This window comes from Rhipicephalus microplus, chromosome 1, assembly GCF_043290135.1.
Source record: "Rhipicephalus microplus isolate Deutch F79 chromosome 1, USDA_Rmic, whole genome shotgun sequence".
NCBI lineage: Eukaryota > Metazoa > Arthropoda > Arachnida > Ixodida > Ixodidae > Rhipicephalus > Rhipicephalus microplus.
The window spans coordinates 57697905-57713030 of NC_134700.1; the positions used below are offsets into that span (position 1 = coordinate 57697905).

At 47.1% G+C, this 15126-nt stretch overlaps 1 pseudogene; it reads left to right on the plus strand.

Moving 5' to 3' along the window:
• The first annotated feature begins 1085 nt into the window (after window positions 1-1085).
• On the plus strand, window positions 1086-3112 carry LOC142767875 (uncharacterized; annotated as a pseudogene).
• Window positions 3113-15126: the final 12014 nt, after the last annotated feature.

Consider the following 15126-nt stretch of genomic DNA (forward strand, 5'->3'; position numbering starts at 1 on the left):
TCCCCACTCATCATGGGGCTACCACTACGGCTCCCCCAAAGGCCGCTCTCTATGGGAAGAGTGGCACTCGCTACACCTGAATCTTCTTACTGACCCAGCACATCCTACGCGTAGAGGGTCAGAAGTGGCGCGAGACACCACACCAGATCTCAGCTTCGTGGGGCCTGTAGTAAATGCCACTTGGTGCAATACACAAGAAACTTTCAGCATTGACCATTATGTTCTGTAAGTAGTCATTCAGGAGCCCACAAGGGAGCGTTTTCGTTAAGCCAGACTGATTGACTGGGACCGCTTTCGCACCAAGTGCCAAGAATCTGGAACCTGGCAGCGTATTACTGATTTTTCCACATGGTCCGCTTCCCTCCTCCAGCACGTCGCGGACGCCACAACGGACGTCAAAGTCGAGGAGTCGGTGCCTAGCTGTGGCAGATACTACGCCAAACTTTGAGCGCGGAAACGCAAACTTGAGACCCTTCTGCAGGCCCGAGAATGGGATAAAGGCATTCGCCACCGGTTGGCTCGAGTGTACACAAACATTGAAAACGATGTTATAGAACTCACCCGTCAGAACTGGAATGACATCTGTTCCCAAATGGATAAGGCTCCTAACTCTAAGAACACATGTCAACTCTTGCGTCACTTGCTGGATCCTGATAGTGGCAAACGGCAAGCTAAATATCAACTTGAACATATTTTGCGTGAATTTTCTGGCTAATCCGCTTCCCTACGTCAAGTGCTCATTAACACTTATATCGGTCCTGGACCTGCCATTTCTCTTCTCGCATATGAGGGGGATGATAACCCTCTTCTTGATGCCTCCATAATTATAGCAGAGGTGCGGGCAGAACTGAACCGTCTCAAGACAAATTATGCAGCTGGTCCAGATAGAGTCACCAATCGCATGCTCCGAAACAAGAACGATTATTCTATACAAGCCCTACGGGCTATATGCAGCAATGTTGGGAGCAAGGCACCGTACCCCAGAGCTGGAAACTTGCCAACCTCATCCTGATTCGCAAGCCGGGAAAAGCCCTACACTAGTAAACTTGCGTCCCATCTCCCTCACATTCTGTGTAGGCAAATCAATGGAGCATGTTGCCCAGACCCACCTTATCTGCTACTTAAAGGATCATCTTCTACTTCCCGACACCATGTTCGGCTTGGCGACACCAGATATCATGCTCCTACTCAAACACAGGTGCTCTACAACCGCACTTTAGACACCACAGTCATTGTTTGTCTTGATGTTTCCAAAGCCTTTGATTATGTACAGCCTACCGCCATCCTGGCATTGGGAGTGGGGAGCAGGACGCACGCATATGTGAAGGATTTCGTAACCAATCGCCAAGTGCAACTTGACATTGGTGAAACAGAGCCTTCCACCATCACCCCCGGCAGCTGTGGAACACCCCAAGGCTCCATGCTATTCCCGTTCCTCTTCAATGTTGCATTGTTAGGAGTTCCCAAACTTCTGGCTTTTATCCCAAATCTACATCCTACACTCTATGCTGATGACCTCACCTTGTGAGTTACAAGAGGAAGTGATGGCCAAATCGAAAAATCCCAACAAACAGCAACCGACCGCGTGAGCAGCTACCTCTATACGGTAGGCCTGTCCTGCTCGGTGACCAAATCCGAATACATTGCTACCAGGTCACAAGGACGCAAACCCAAACAGGTCTCGTTCAATCTCCAAGTGCAGGGGATGCAAATTTTTCAAAGAGATCACATCCGCATCTTAGGATTGCACCTACAGGCCAATGGTGACAACTCTACATCTCTTCAGCGAATCGACCAATCTGCCAACTAAATTGGTCACCTTCTCAAGCACGTTGCCAACAAAAATGCAGGCATGCGCGAATCCAATCTTCTTCGACTGGTTCAGGCATTTGTCTGCACACGCATAACCTACGTCACTTTCTACCTCCGTCTTACGCGCACTGATCTCGATCGCTTCGATACTTCGCTTAGCAAGGCATACAAGCCCGCCTTAGGATTCCCGAGATGTCCTCTTGTACCTCCAAACCTATGGTCCTTGGGGTGTCGAACATGGTCAATGAGCTTATAGCAGCTACCTTTACGTTTCAGCACCAGGGGCTCTCACTCACGCATGCAAGACGTGCTGTATTGCACAAAATTGGACTCATTCCTACGCGGGCGGCCACCACTTACCAAGATGTATCGACAGATCAACGAATCAGTCCTCGTATTCCTCCAATCCTCAAGCACATGCACCCTGAACATCATGCGGATCGTAGGGCTGACCGAGCGCGCCAACTACAGAAACGTCTCTCAAATCGTTCCACCGTCACGTACACAGACACCTCGCGTCAACCACATCGATCAACAATGATGGCTGTCGCCCTGGCCCCACACCGTGGAAGGAGCATGGCATGTAGTGTAATTCACTCCACAAGTATAACAGTTGCCGAAGAAGTTTACAATGCTTTGGAAATGACCGCCCCAATAACCAAGGTGTCGTAAATGATTCCCAACTCGCCATCTGAAATTTTGACACGGGTCGTATCTCTACACAGGTATACTCAATCATAAAGCATCACACCCCGTCTGTCTCAGGTGGGTTGTGCTGCTCCCCTCGTTTTCTTATCTGGGCTCCAGCTCATGAATCTCTTAGTGTAAATGCGCAGGCACGCACACTTGCCCGAGATCTCAACTACCCGGCGGAGTTGCTTACGCCTTACACTTCTCAATCTTCGCCCTCCCAGGCCTGCGAAAAACGGACTTCTTGGTCACTTACATAGACATTCTAGAGCACTACTGACTAAACCGTCACCGTTATCCCCCAGCTCATAAAAAAGTTCCTCGACGTGATGCCGTCTTGTGGCGTAAGCTTCAGACAGGTGTCTTTCCCAACCCCTGGCTTTATAGCAAGGTATATCCACACCTTGTGACACCAAACTGTAAATACCACTCAGAATCAGCCACCCTCATACACATGGCATGGATGTGCCCACAGTACACTGACGCTTCTCACACAGAAGATACATGGGAGTCGCTTCTGCATATCACTGGCTCGGCAGAGCAACGCCGGGATCTCTCACTTGCATTGGAGGCCGCGGTGTCCCATGGAATCCCTGCTGACCTCATCTAAGCAGTGTAACCAACCTTTCGGCCGGTCTACTCTTTTGGGAGTAATAAAGTCTTGATCATCATCATCAGTCTCCTGGATAGTCGCAGCACGTGGGGGATTGTTGGTGGAGCATCGACGCAGCAGAGCGGCGGGCGCGTTGAAGACGCTCGCGCTAGTGTTCCTTTGCTCGCGCCTCCTCGATGTTACCCGCGCTTTGTCTGCTTTAGCGCGCGATCGAGTGCCTATCTTAGTCTCCTGGATAGGCGCTGTACGTGGCGGATAGTTGGCGGGCCATTGACGGAGCAGAGCAACGGGCGCGTTGAAGACGCTTACGCTCGGCTTCTTTGACTCGCGTCTCGTTGGTATTACCCACGCGGGGTCTGTATTCTTGAGCAAGATCGGATGCATCCACGGACGGATGGACGGATGGACGCTTCGCCCCTCTCATCATCATTCACTTCTTAGATATGCTGTGATTTTTTTATAGTCACCATTACTTCTTGCCTAAATCACTGGAATGAACTGTCAAAAGAGATTGTGTGTGTAAATAACCAACAAAGTATGAATAACAAACTAAAGATTCATCTGGGATTAGAGTGAATTCATAAGAGTGCCTCCAGTACGCATGTACTTGAACAGTACTTAGCCCGCTGCACAATTTGATTACTTGGGAACTGTTTACGAGAGAAATGTCCAGCCTTGTTTGTTTTCGTGCTGTGTTACATTTACGGGCAAAGCTCCTTTTGCTCCATTTGATGCCCGAAATTTTGTTTCAATAAACAAAGCCAACTCTGATATGTATAAGAAAATGATAAAGTAATCCAATAATGTTTTTAGAAATAAATATGAATATTTAGAGGCGAGTAATGACTTCTTGCTTCTGAACAATATTGGGCACCTATGTTGCTTGTTCACATGGAATGCCTTCCAGCAGTAGAAGCCTGGAATATGGTGTGTATGCATGCCGCGCCATCCAAGATTTAGAGTTATATGTATAGATCGTAAAATGTTGGTTTAGAATGTATTTTCAGGCTACCCGACACAAGGCCCTGGGGATTGGCCTGTGTCGGGTAACCTAAAAATGCATTATAAAGCCAGAAAAAAGAAACATATCGTGTCGTTTCTGTAAAATAAGAACTATCTGTTTAGATTCATTATTGTGGAAATAAAATGGCATGGAACCACGCAGAAAATTTTAGAGCAAATAGTTTCTTTTGCTATGCCGGAGACATCGTCGTGCTTGTTCTGGGAGTGACAGGATGGAAAGAGCGCAAACCGGTCTTGACGATGTTTTAGATTTCTCTCTCTCCCACATTATAAACATTGAATTTAATAGCTCCACACACTGTGCATTATTACAATCGCGTCTTTCAATTTCTGGTTGTGCTTGTACTTCCATATATGCCCAATGTTGCTCCTGAGCGACAAACTATTTGGTATCGCAATTTCTTTGATGTAACTTGCGGCCGCACTAATCAGCGCTCTCATAAATGTTCTACATCGCCTTCTGAGGCATGTTAAGTATATTAAATGTCGCATTAGCATCCTGTTATGTCGTAGTCGAATAAATTTCCTTCTGTGTGTGGAGCTTGTTTTACTACCTGTCAAACGCTGGAACAAAACACTACGAAAAAAACGTGATGCATTTATATTGATACATAACAGCCGCTAAACGCGGCTGAATGAAAGAAGAGGACGTAGTTAGTTTTTGGTTGATGCTGGACTGGCGCCATCTTGTTTGTCGAGTTCTGTGCGTTGTGAACAGATTAATAAAGAAGTTACTCGTAACATTATTGGTGGTGGCACGGGTTAGAGGAAGTACCAGCAGTGAAAACAAGCGACACTGATGCTATCACGGACGTATTTTTTTTCGTCACGCAGCTGCTGAACATTGGCGAAGAGCAACGCCGAGATGCTGCTTTACGAGACATTCTGAGGACCACAAAAAATGTCCGCAGTTTTGTGGGGTTGTGCTCCTGTTTCAGACGCTTTGTTAAGGACTTTGCGACCATTGCACGCCTCCTCACGGACCTCTTGAAGAAAAATGCCTCGTTTATTTGGGGCTATCACCAAGCGTCATCGTTTTTCCAACTTACGACCCTGTTTACAACGCCACCAATCTGGGCTCACTTTGATCAGCCCCAACCGAGGTTCGCACGGATGCTATTGGACACGGAATAGGAGTTGTGCTATTGCAGCACCACCGGGGACACAACCAAGTTATAGCCTACGCACGTCGACTGCTATCTCCAGACGAGCGCAACTATTCCATCATGGAGCGCCAGTGCCTCGCCCTTGTATAAGCAGTCGCCAATTTTCATCCATACCTGTACGAGTTCTCATTCCGTGTTGTCACGAATCATCACGCGCTCTGCTGGCTGGCCTCCCTAAATGACCCCACAGGATGTCTCGCTCGTTGGGCCCTGCGCCTTCAACAACACACGTTCTCTATAATGCATAAAACAGGGTGATTACACCAGGATTTGGATTGTTTATCCCGCTACCCTGTGGGCAAAGCAACCGATACTGACGCTATCGCGGACGTTTTTTCCGTGTCGTAGCTGCTGAACATTGGCGAAGAGCAACGTCGGGATGCTCCTTTACGAGCCATCATTGATAAACTGGAGTCAACGCCTCGCGACCCGTCCTTACGAATGTTTTTGATGGAAGATGGGATCTTATACCACCGTAACCTTGATTTCTTCGGATCAGACTTACTTCCTGTCATTCCAGTGCACCTGCGCTCCACTGTCCTGCACCAACTTCATGACGCTCCCATGACGGGCCATTTGGGCGTTTCTCGCACATACAATCGGGTACGACGTCGCTTTTTTTGGCCTAGACTTGCCCGCTCTGTTCGACGCTATGTCGCCGCTTGTGAGCCCTGCCAGCTTCGCAAAACGTCATCTGCCGTCCCAGCCGGTGACCTTCAGCCGATCGAAGTTCTCACTGAACCTTTCTTTCGAGTTGGTCTCAACCTGTTGGGCCCTTTTCCACTCTTCATAGCCAGAAATAAATGGATCGCTGTTGCCACAGACTACGTGACGCGGTATGCAATCACATGAGCACTCCCGACTAGTTTCACTACCAACGTTGTGGACTTTCTGCTGTACAACATAAAATTAGTGCACGGTGCTCACCGCCAACTTCGCACCGATTGTGGCCCCACGTTCTTATCAGCTGTCATTCACGAAATCCTGAGGTCTTGCCATACGAGCACAAATTCACTACTTCGTACTATCCCCAGTTAAACGGCCTCACTAAGCGCCTCAACAGGACCCTGACCGATATGCTTGCCAAATACGTTGTGCCAGACCACCAGGATTGGGACATGCATTTGCCGCATGTGACGTTCGCCTACAATGCATATCGTCACTACACTGCCGGCTATTCGCCCTTGTATCTCCTATATGACCGGGACCCAACTCTACCCTTAGACACTTTGCTCCCTGCGGCCACTGAATCTACTGGGGAAGCCATCGCCCGCGCCGACCACGTGCGCCAAGTCGCCTGTAACCATCTACGGGCCTGACAGGCTCACCATCGACAGCTCTACGATTCTCACCATAGGGACGTGCACTTTTCCCCGGGTTCTCTCGTGCTGCTCTGGTCACCCACTAGGCGTGTGGGACTGTCTGAGAAACTGTTGTCGCCCTACACTGGACCATTCAGTCGTTCGCCAAGTGACAGACGTCAAGTACGAGATTGTCCCAACCGATCCAACAAAGTCATCGTCAGTTCCAAGCGACTCCGTTACCGTGGCTTGGCTAAAGCCCTACTATACTCCTTCGACATCATCTGCGTAGATTTAGCACCGGGACGGTGCTTCTCCCGCCGGGGGTTATGACACATAAAAGCTGCTAAACGCGGCTTCTGGAAAAAAGAGGCTGAAGTTAGTTTTTGGTTGATGCTGAACTGGCGCCATCATGCTCGCCGAGTTCTGTGCGTTGTTAGTAGAATAATAAAGAAGTTACTCGTAACAATATTTACGCATTTTTATAGCTGAAGACGTTGGTAGTGTTTGTCTTTTAACCACATATAGTGCTAGAAGGGTAAAGCAGCAGGGTGTATTTGCCGAAAAAGTTATTTTGCCGTTGTTGCCCCAGAGCAACAGGAAGCATCAAAGAGTTCAGGCATGGGTCGTGCGTCTTCTGTATATAGTAGCCATCTCTCGTTTCAGTCTTAGGAATGTTCGCTGGATGGCGGTACTTGTATATGATGAATCTATGATGACAAGATGCGAGATAACGGTACTTGGTGTGTTCACTAGATGTGGAAGGAAAGACACAGACAGACAGACAGACAGACAGACAGACAGACAGACAGACAGACAGACAGACAGACAGACAGACAGACAGACAGACAGACAGACGGACGGACGCACAGATGGACGGAAGGACGCGGCCAGCAGATGACTCATGGTTTGCCAATAAAACGCTTTGAAACTTTCCCCCTTATTCACTCCATCGATATGCTGTGACATTAGTGCAGTTTGTTCTTATAAAAAGTTTTCTAAGATTTTTTTAATATTAATGCAATACTTTTTGTTTGCTTGTTCGGACCTTTTATTAGTTTGCTGATAATGTTAGATTTATTACGTATGCTTCTACCCCCTCTAATGTAATGCCCTCGCTCCTTTAGTGTACATGAATAAACAAATAGATAAAAATAGATAACTAAAACGCACCTTACGATGCGTTTACGCGCACAACATCAACAATACTGTTTTTCCGAAACGCAGTCAGTCACAGTGGATCAGCGGTTACGGTGCTCCGCTGATAACTTGGAGGTCACGGGTTCAACCCCGGCAACGGTGGAGGTGAAATGGTTGAGGCTCGTGTGCTGTTTCATTGAGCACACGTTAAAGAACACTAGACGATCAAAATTTCCGGAGCCCTCCCTTTCGGCGTTTCTCACAATCAATCATATCTTGGTATGAGAACGTAAAAAAACAGATATATTCATTATCTTCTGCAACTTGTATGGTTGCCGACGCGCTTCACCACTTCTCAGTTTTTCGACAGCCAACGGGCTCATCGGTATTAGGGTACAGTGCACATTGCTTGCTGTACTTTTAGTTTCCGTTTTCCCAGTCACAAGGTCAACCAAATAGACTGTTTCGTTTTGGACAAGCCGGCACTACCTTGATCAACGTTACGAACACGTGACAATATTACTTTATTGTCACATCAATATGGTTTCGGGAAGAAATATGTCTGCATTAATTCAGCTTGTCTCTACGCGTTATGGATATATCTGGGCAGACTGATGTGTGTTTTTTTTTAAAGTTTAGCAATGCCTCATGACTGTTAAGTCTATTCATGCGTATTTATAAAAGAACAGAAGTCAATTTCTTGATGTAATGGGTAGTGTTTCTTCTTCCGAAAGTGTTCGTTTTGGTGTGCGACCAGGTAGTGTGTTAGGCCCCCTTATTCTTTTCAGCTTTTGTTGATGTTTTAAATAATGTCATACCTAAGAAAACATGTTTTCGATTATTCACGACTGATTGTCTTGTTTTTTTTGAAGATATATATTGTGCAAACTACCGCGTGTTTCTTCTGAAATCTCTTACATAAACGAGTAGTGCGAGATTGGGGCATCAAACTTAATGGCGACAAAATATTTGTCTGGAGTATAACAAGAAAGCGAACTTCCAGTTTATTTTCTCCACAGTCATCCAATCACAGCTGTAGAAAACTTGAAATATCTTGGAGTCATTATGACACAGGCACTTACCTGGTCAGACCACATTACAAGCTGATGCGTGGCTGCGCTTACGAAACTGGTGGTTTCTTAAGAGGAATCTTAAGTTCTACACAAAGGAGACCAGAATATTAGCACACGACGCCTATATTAGATGTAAACTAGAGTATGGTGCAAGCATACGCGTGGCTGTGCTTATGAAACTGGTAGTTTCTTAAGAGGAAACTCTAGTCCTACACAAATGAGACAAGAATATTAGCAGATGACGCCTACATTAAAGCGAGCCTATATGAGATATAAACTAGAGTATGGTGCGCTTGTTTTGGACCCTCAATGTAAAATAGATTTGTTGCTGTTATTGGAAAAGCCCAATGAAAGACTACCAGATTTATTTTTAGCGAACACTGGGCGGTGGCGTTCATGGTAAATGAAGAAACGACAACAAAAAGCGTGTGATCGCCGGGCTCTGTTCTAGTATATTTCGTCTTCGTTAAGGCAGTGGCGTTGCACGCGATTCTACGATGCAGTTGTAACTGCAGTCGTAGGAGCTCTCTGTCGTCGACTGGCTTCGGTAAAACTCAACTATCCTGCCTTCGTTTAGAGGTGGAAGGCAAGAAGGACCACTTTCCCACCCGTTTGTGGGAAAAACAGTCGCGACAGACGCCGCTGCCATAACGAAGACTGAATTAACAAAAACGGAGCCCGGTGGACGCACGCATTTTGTTGTTGTTTCTTTCTTCCTTCATTATGGACGCCGCCACCCAGTGTTGCCATCGTTTTTGCAAGGGGTCTGTACGAGTGCCATTTAGTGGTAGGTTGGGACGGATATAATCTTGCGTGGCAGCAGCGCAAGGTGTCAAAAAATGCGAACTGCACAACAAGTGGGTGCTTTGAAGGCCTACCCTCCACGAAGTGCTCCGACATACTTATTCATCGTCAGCACCAATGGCATCAAGAAAGCGAACACCTTGCGTGAGTTCACGCGCTGCCTTAAGGACACGTAGCAGACCCTCCGCTGATACGCAAAAAATATATATACAGCGTCCTTGGCGCTTTACACCTGTACTAGCGGAAGCCTCCTAGGACACTTTGAAGTGGCCACTGTTACGTGCAAAGTCATTCATTTCGTCAGGGCAGAGTTGAGACATGCGCTGAAGGCGGGCTACTATTAGAGACGAGAACGCGCACACGTGGCCTGGGCACGCTATCACGTAGTACTGTTGCAGACGAAGCTAAAGTGTATGTTCTGGACAGTTCTCTCCGTTCAACTCTGAAGATATTTCACGGGTGAGTTTTCTCGTCCTTTTCTGTCGCTAATATCATTTTCTATTCACCCTGAACCCTGCCGATTTCATCTGATACAATCACCTTTTGGGTGAATGGACATCATCCCTCAGCTCAAAAGCATCATTGATGCTTCGCTCAGTATATATACGCATGCTCTGCTATCTATCTAATCTGCCAACTTCCCGCTTAACTATCTGCCGAATATCCTAGAAAGAACTTCAAGTTTTGCTCATTTGCAGCAATGAATAATTCCAAAAGAATGAACACATCTGCCATGCTGGGATCAACATCTATGTAGGCAGCGCGAAGAAGAAGCACAGCATATATTACCGGTTGTGAAATACCGAACCGACAAACGTACCTCCATTAGTAGATTTCTTTGCTCATAAAGTTCAGTATACAAGGACAAAATTTCTACAGCATATCAAAAGGAGGCCCACCCAAGCTTTCGCCTGGAGATTTTCAGTGGTTTCTCCTGAATGTTTACCCCAGTAAGCCGTGCGGAAACATTGAAAGGCATGTGCCTGAATGCTTTTTTTCGAATAAAGTATAGATTTTTTCCCTGTCTGTAAGCGTGCCCCTAATTTCATGTTGTTTTAGTCATGTGAACGCCGCAAAGACGAGGCTGCCGAAACAGATGCTTCCTTTCTTTTTTATTCTTACTCATGCATAAGTCATCAGTGAGCGCAATACGGGCATAGCTGGCGTGCTTATGGGCAGGATATTTTACAGCAGAAATTGTTATGAGAATGCAACATGGTTAACAAGCGGCGCCGTAGTTGTCCGCCACTGCCGCCTATGTCCGCAACTTCTATCGGACGAAATGAGAAAACTCAGCAAATGAAAAGCGCCAAGGACACAATGGGCTTCCAACCCGGGTCCCCTGCGTGCCAGCCCAGTATTTCACCACTGAGCCACACTGGGGCTACAGCCCATCACAAAAGCATGACGTTTTATTTACTGTGGCTCATACCCCCTTAAGGCATAATTTTTCAGGCTAATTAGTGTGTAGCCGATACCGCGCTTCTCCGAAGAATGACGAAGAATAGCACAGTGAATGCCGGCAAACTGCACAAAAATTACGATTCGCGTTCGGCAGTACGAAAAGAAAGTTTGTTCTTTTCTTCCTTAAATATGGCATAATGGGTACCGAGCAAGTGTACTTTATAGCAATTACCCAAAGAGTGATTAGGAAAGGCTCGTAAAGGCCGCTCTTGCAGCTTTCGCTGTGACTGTGCAGCCCGTTCCGTGCAGGCCTGGCGCATTTTTTGAATATTTTGTTTAGGGTCGCTCATAACCTTACAACACGGACGCACATTGAAAATTCCGACTAAAATAAATCTAGATAGAAGGTTTACGGACAGAAAGAAAGCCAATACTAGGCATAAAAAGTCAAAATTCATTTTTATCGCTCGAAGTAGTTTATTGAGGATCGAATTTAATTGCCGTTCTTGAATTTCACTCGCACCAAAATTGTGGTGAACAATCGGACCCGTGCACTCGAACTTACCTTCTAAGTGGACATCGTGGGTGCTGCTCCTTAGCGCCGCTTTGAAGGGCTTTTTGGTTTGCTAAACGAATCAAAACCGCAAAGTTTGTTTTACTGTGCACAGCGCTTTCAGCGGCAAAATTTAGGCATGGCTGAATTTGTTGAAGCACCGATGTACGTGTCGTTGTACGTTTCTAGCGCCGCAAAAAAGGAGGTTGCACGTTTGATTGCTTTCATTACGTTGTTCAGTGTGCCTCTCCCACCTCCGATTATTTTTCAGCGGTGGCGAACGCCTCAAGCGACTGCGTTACTGTAAATAGAATTGCAATTATTATTATTGCCGTTTTTTATATGTTATAGGAATACTGATCGTTTTCCTCGTGACACGACGCTAGTGGCGCACGAGGTGCCACCAGCTTGGTTGACGTAAAGCTCAACAGCTGCGTGTCCTCGAGGAAGCTGCAGCGACACTCTCCAGTCCCATTCAGTAACTTTTGTATGCGCGATCGGCAGTTGCCAATGAACACAGTAAAGAAAGAGACGAGAGCTAGGCGCGACACGTGATGACTTAGATAGTTCGTGAGCGAATGCCCATGAAAGCGCTTGACGTATATCGAGTCGAGCCCAAAGCGTAGGTTGAGTGTGCCTATACATAAGTTCATAATTAAAAAGGCTTACACAAAGAGACGGAGACACACACTAAAATCGACCAACTAGTGTAGGGAGCGTGTTAATCAATCTACGAAGGACTCTTAGAAACCGTTCACGACATAAACGGAGTCTGTCAATACTTTTTGTAGGTAAGTACGTAACAAACACGCTTGACTACTTTCATTAACGACTTAGCTGTAATGTCTGCATCATTGTCGCCTTTTAAACACCATACATATAAGTACCTTTAGGGCTCAAATTCAGTGGAAGAGAAAGAGGGTAAACGAGCATAAGTTTATGGGAACTCCTTCTTCCGATATTCATGCAATAGAAACCTTCCTTGATTGCTTTATGATCAGAAATATATGCACACATACTTATTTCTTCCAGACGAACAAGCACAAGCAGTTTAATATTGTTTGGGGAAGGTGGAGGCTGTTGAGCAAAGGAGGACTTTAGGCACAAGTGCATTATTTTTCTTGTTGCAGCTTGAGTGTGAAAGTGCAGACATGCGTCAAAAGAGCATCGAACTTGCGATGTTCAAGTAGCCACCTCGATGTATCTCAGAGTTTCTGTGGTGACTGTCGTGTTGCGCCCTAGCGAAAGGCCATGCGCGTCCGGGCCGGCCGCAGGAGCTGAGAAAGGGACCGAGCCGCTTCCGATGCGCGCGAGATAACGTCCAACCTTTATTCCATGCAACCAGCATACATATATAGCAGACACTCATGTGACCAATGCCGTCACGTACAAACGACACTTTACAATTACGGGCGACAGCGCCAGATAACGCGGACACTTGACGCGCCTGGGCGCTATCACCACATCTCCCCTTCTTTAACAATACGCTGACAGTTGCAACAAACTTCGCAGCACTGCCGGCGAAAGAACACTTTGCAGAAACAAAAAATGCGCAAGAACAATACAGTCAATTACTGAACCCGTAGCGGTCCGGCCGTCGAACAAGACGACCAGATCGCGTTCGGTATTCTGGAAGGTCAGTTTCCGGCAAGGAAGGGCTAGATAGATCGTCAGGCGCCATGCTGTCTGTAACGCGATTAGCATTCTGTTCCGTTTCTACCCGACTATCATCTGCCTGAGGAAAATCATCGCTATCTCCCTCATCCTCACCTTCTTTTGGCTGTGAAACAAAGCGCACCAAGGATTTCCTGTTTCTTTCTAGAACTACACCAGTGGAAGTTCTAACCACATACGACCTCGGCCGCTCAGCAAGTCGCAAGACTCGCGCTTTTGCTTTGCAGTCCGTCACCCAGACTTCCGCGCCCGGTTCGAGTGCTCGCAACGAAGTAGCCCTATGACGAATGTTGAAGTTCCTACGCTGCCACTGTCGGGCGGTCGTATCGTGGCTTCTGAATTTTCTCAGGTTCACCGTCTGAGGCAGAAGGCTTGTGGGGTGGACAGGCACCGTTGTGCATAGCCGTCTGCCCATTAGAAGTTCTGCAGGGCTTTTCCCAAGTGGCCCCGGAGTGTCCCTGTACGCTAGGAGAGAAAGATATGGGTCCTTCGCTTTTGTAATGAGACCTTTGATTGTCTGGACCATCCTCTCTACTTCACCATTTGCCTGGGGGTACCTTGGGCTAGACGTCCCAGCGCGAAACCCGTAGTAGCGAGCGAACAACTTGTATTCCTGCGACACAAATTGCGCTCCGTTATCAGACATAACAACTTCTGGTATGCCATGTCTTGCAAAGAAACTTTTAAGGTGCGTAATGACAGTGGCACTCGTTGTAGATGATAAAGCAATCTCTGGGTACCTAGAAAAATAATCTACGACTACCAAATACCATTTTCTTTGAACATGGCAGAGATCAGCTCCCAGTTTTTGCCAAGGACGCTGTGGAGTGGTTGTCGGGATCATTGGTTCTGGCTTTTGGTGTCTGTGCTCGGCGCATACGCGGCAATCGGTAACCAAAGCTTTCAGCTGATAACTCAACCCTGGCCACCATACCGACTCTTTGGCTCGAGCTCTGCATTTTTCGATTCCCACGTGACTCTCGTGCAAGCGTATCAAGACCTCTGCGCGCAATTTTCGAGGAATGACCAACCTCATACTTTTAAGTAGCACGCCTTCAGCAACTGTAAGCGTGGCTCTTTCCTGCCAATATGGACGCAAGACCATCGGAAGAGATGAGAATTTTGGCCACCCTTTCCGGCTGAATGTTACGAGTGCTTGACAAACTTCGTCAGCGGCTTGTTCTGCTTTCACTCTCTCGAAGAGGCTTGCTCGACCGCGTTTGACAAGCATCCTGAAACGTGCTTGCTGACGTCACTAATAGACAGTGCATTATCAGTTTCTTTTCCCCGAATCGGGGCCCTTGACAACACATCTGCAGTAACTAAGCTCTTGCCCGGGACATGCACAACTTCATAGCTGAACCGCATGAGCCTCATGCGAAAACGCTGAATGCGAGGTGGTAAAACATCTAAAGGAGATTTTCCCAGCAAGGTTAGAAGAGGTTTGTGGTCGGTTTCACACACAATTTCAACACCTTTGATGTACCCTTCGAATCGTTCTGCCGCCCACGTCATTGCTAGTGCTTCTTTTTCAATCTGAGAATATCTGGTTTCGGCAGGCGTCAACGATCGCGATGCAAAGACAACGGGTCATTTTTCGTTGTTTGGTGGAACTTGCATCAGTACCGCCCCCAAACCGAATGATGACGCATCGGCGGAAAGAATCGTAGGGTACTTTGCATCATAGTTAGCCATGACGCGCGCCGAACCGATAACGCCTTTAACGTATGACAGCGCTTGCTCTTGGGCTGGTGTCACGTTCATTTAGAACTCTTCAAAAGCAAGTGACGTAACGGCGCCGTTTTTGAAGCCAAATCTGGTATGAATCTTGCCAGATGATTAGTCATACCGAGCAGCCGTCGAACGTCAGACA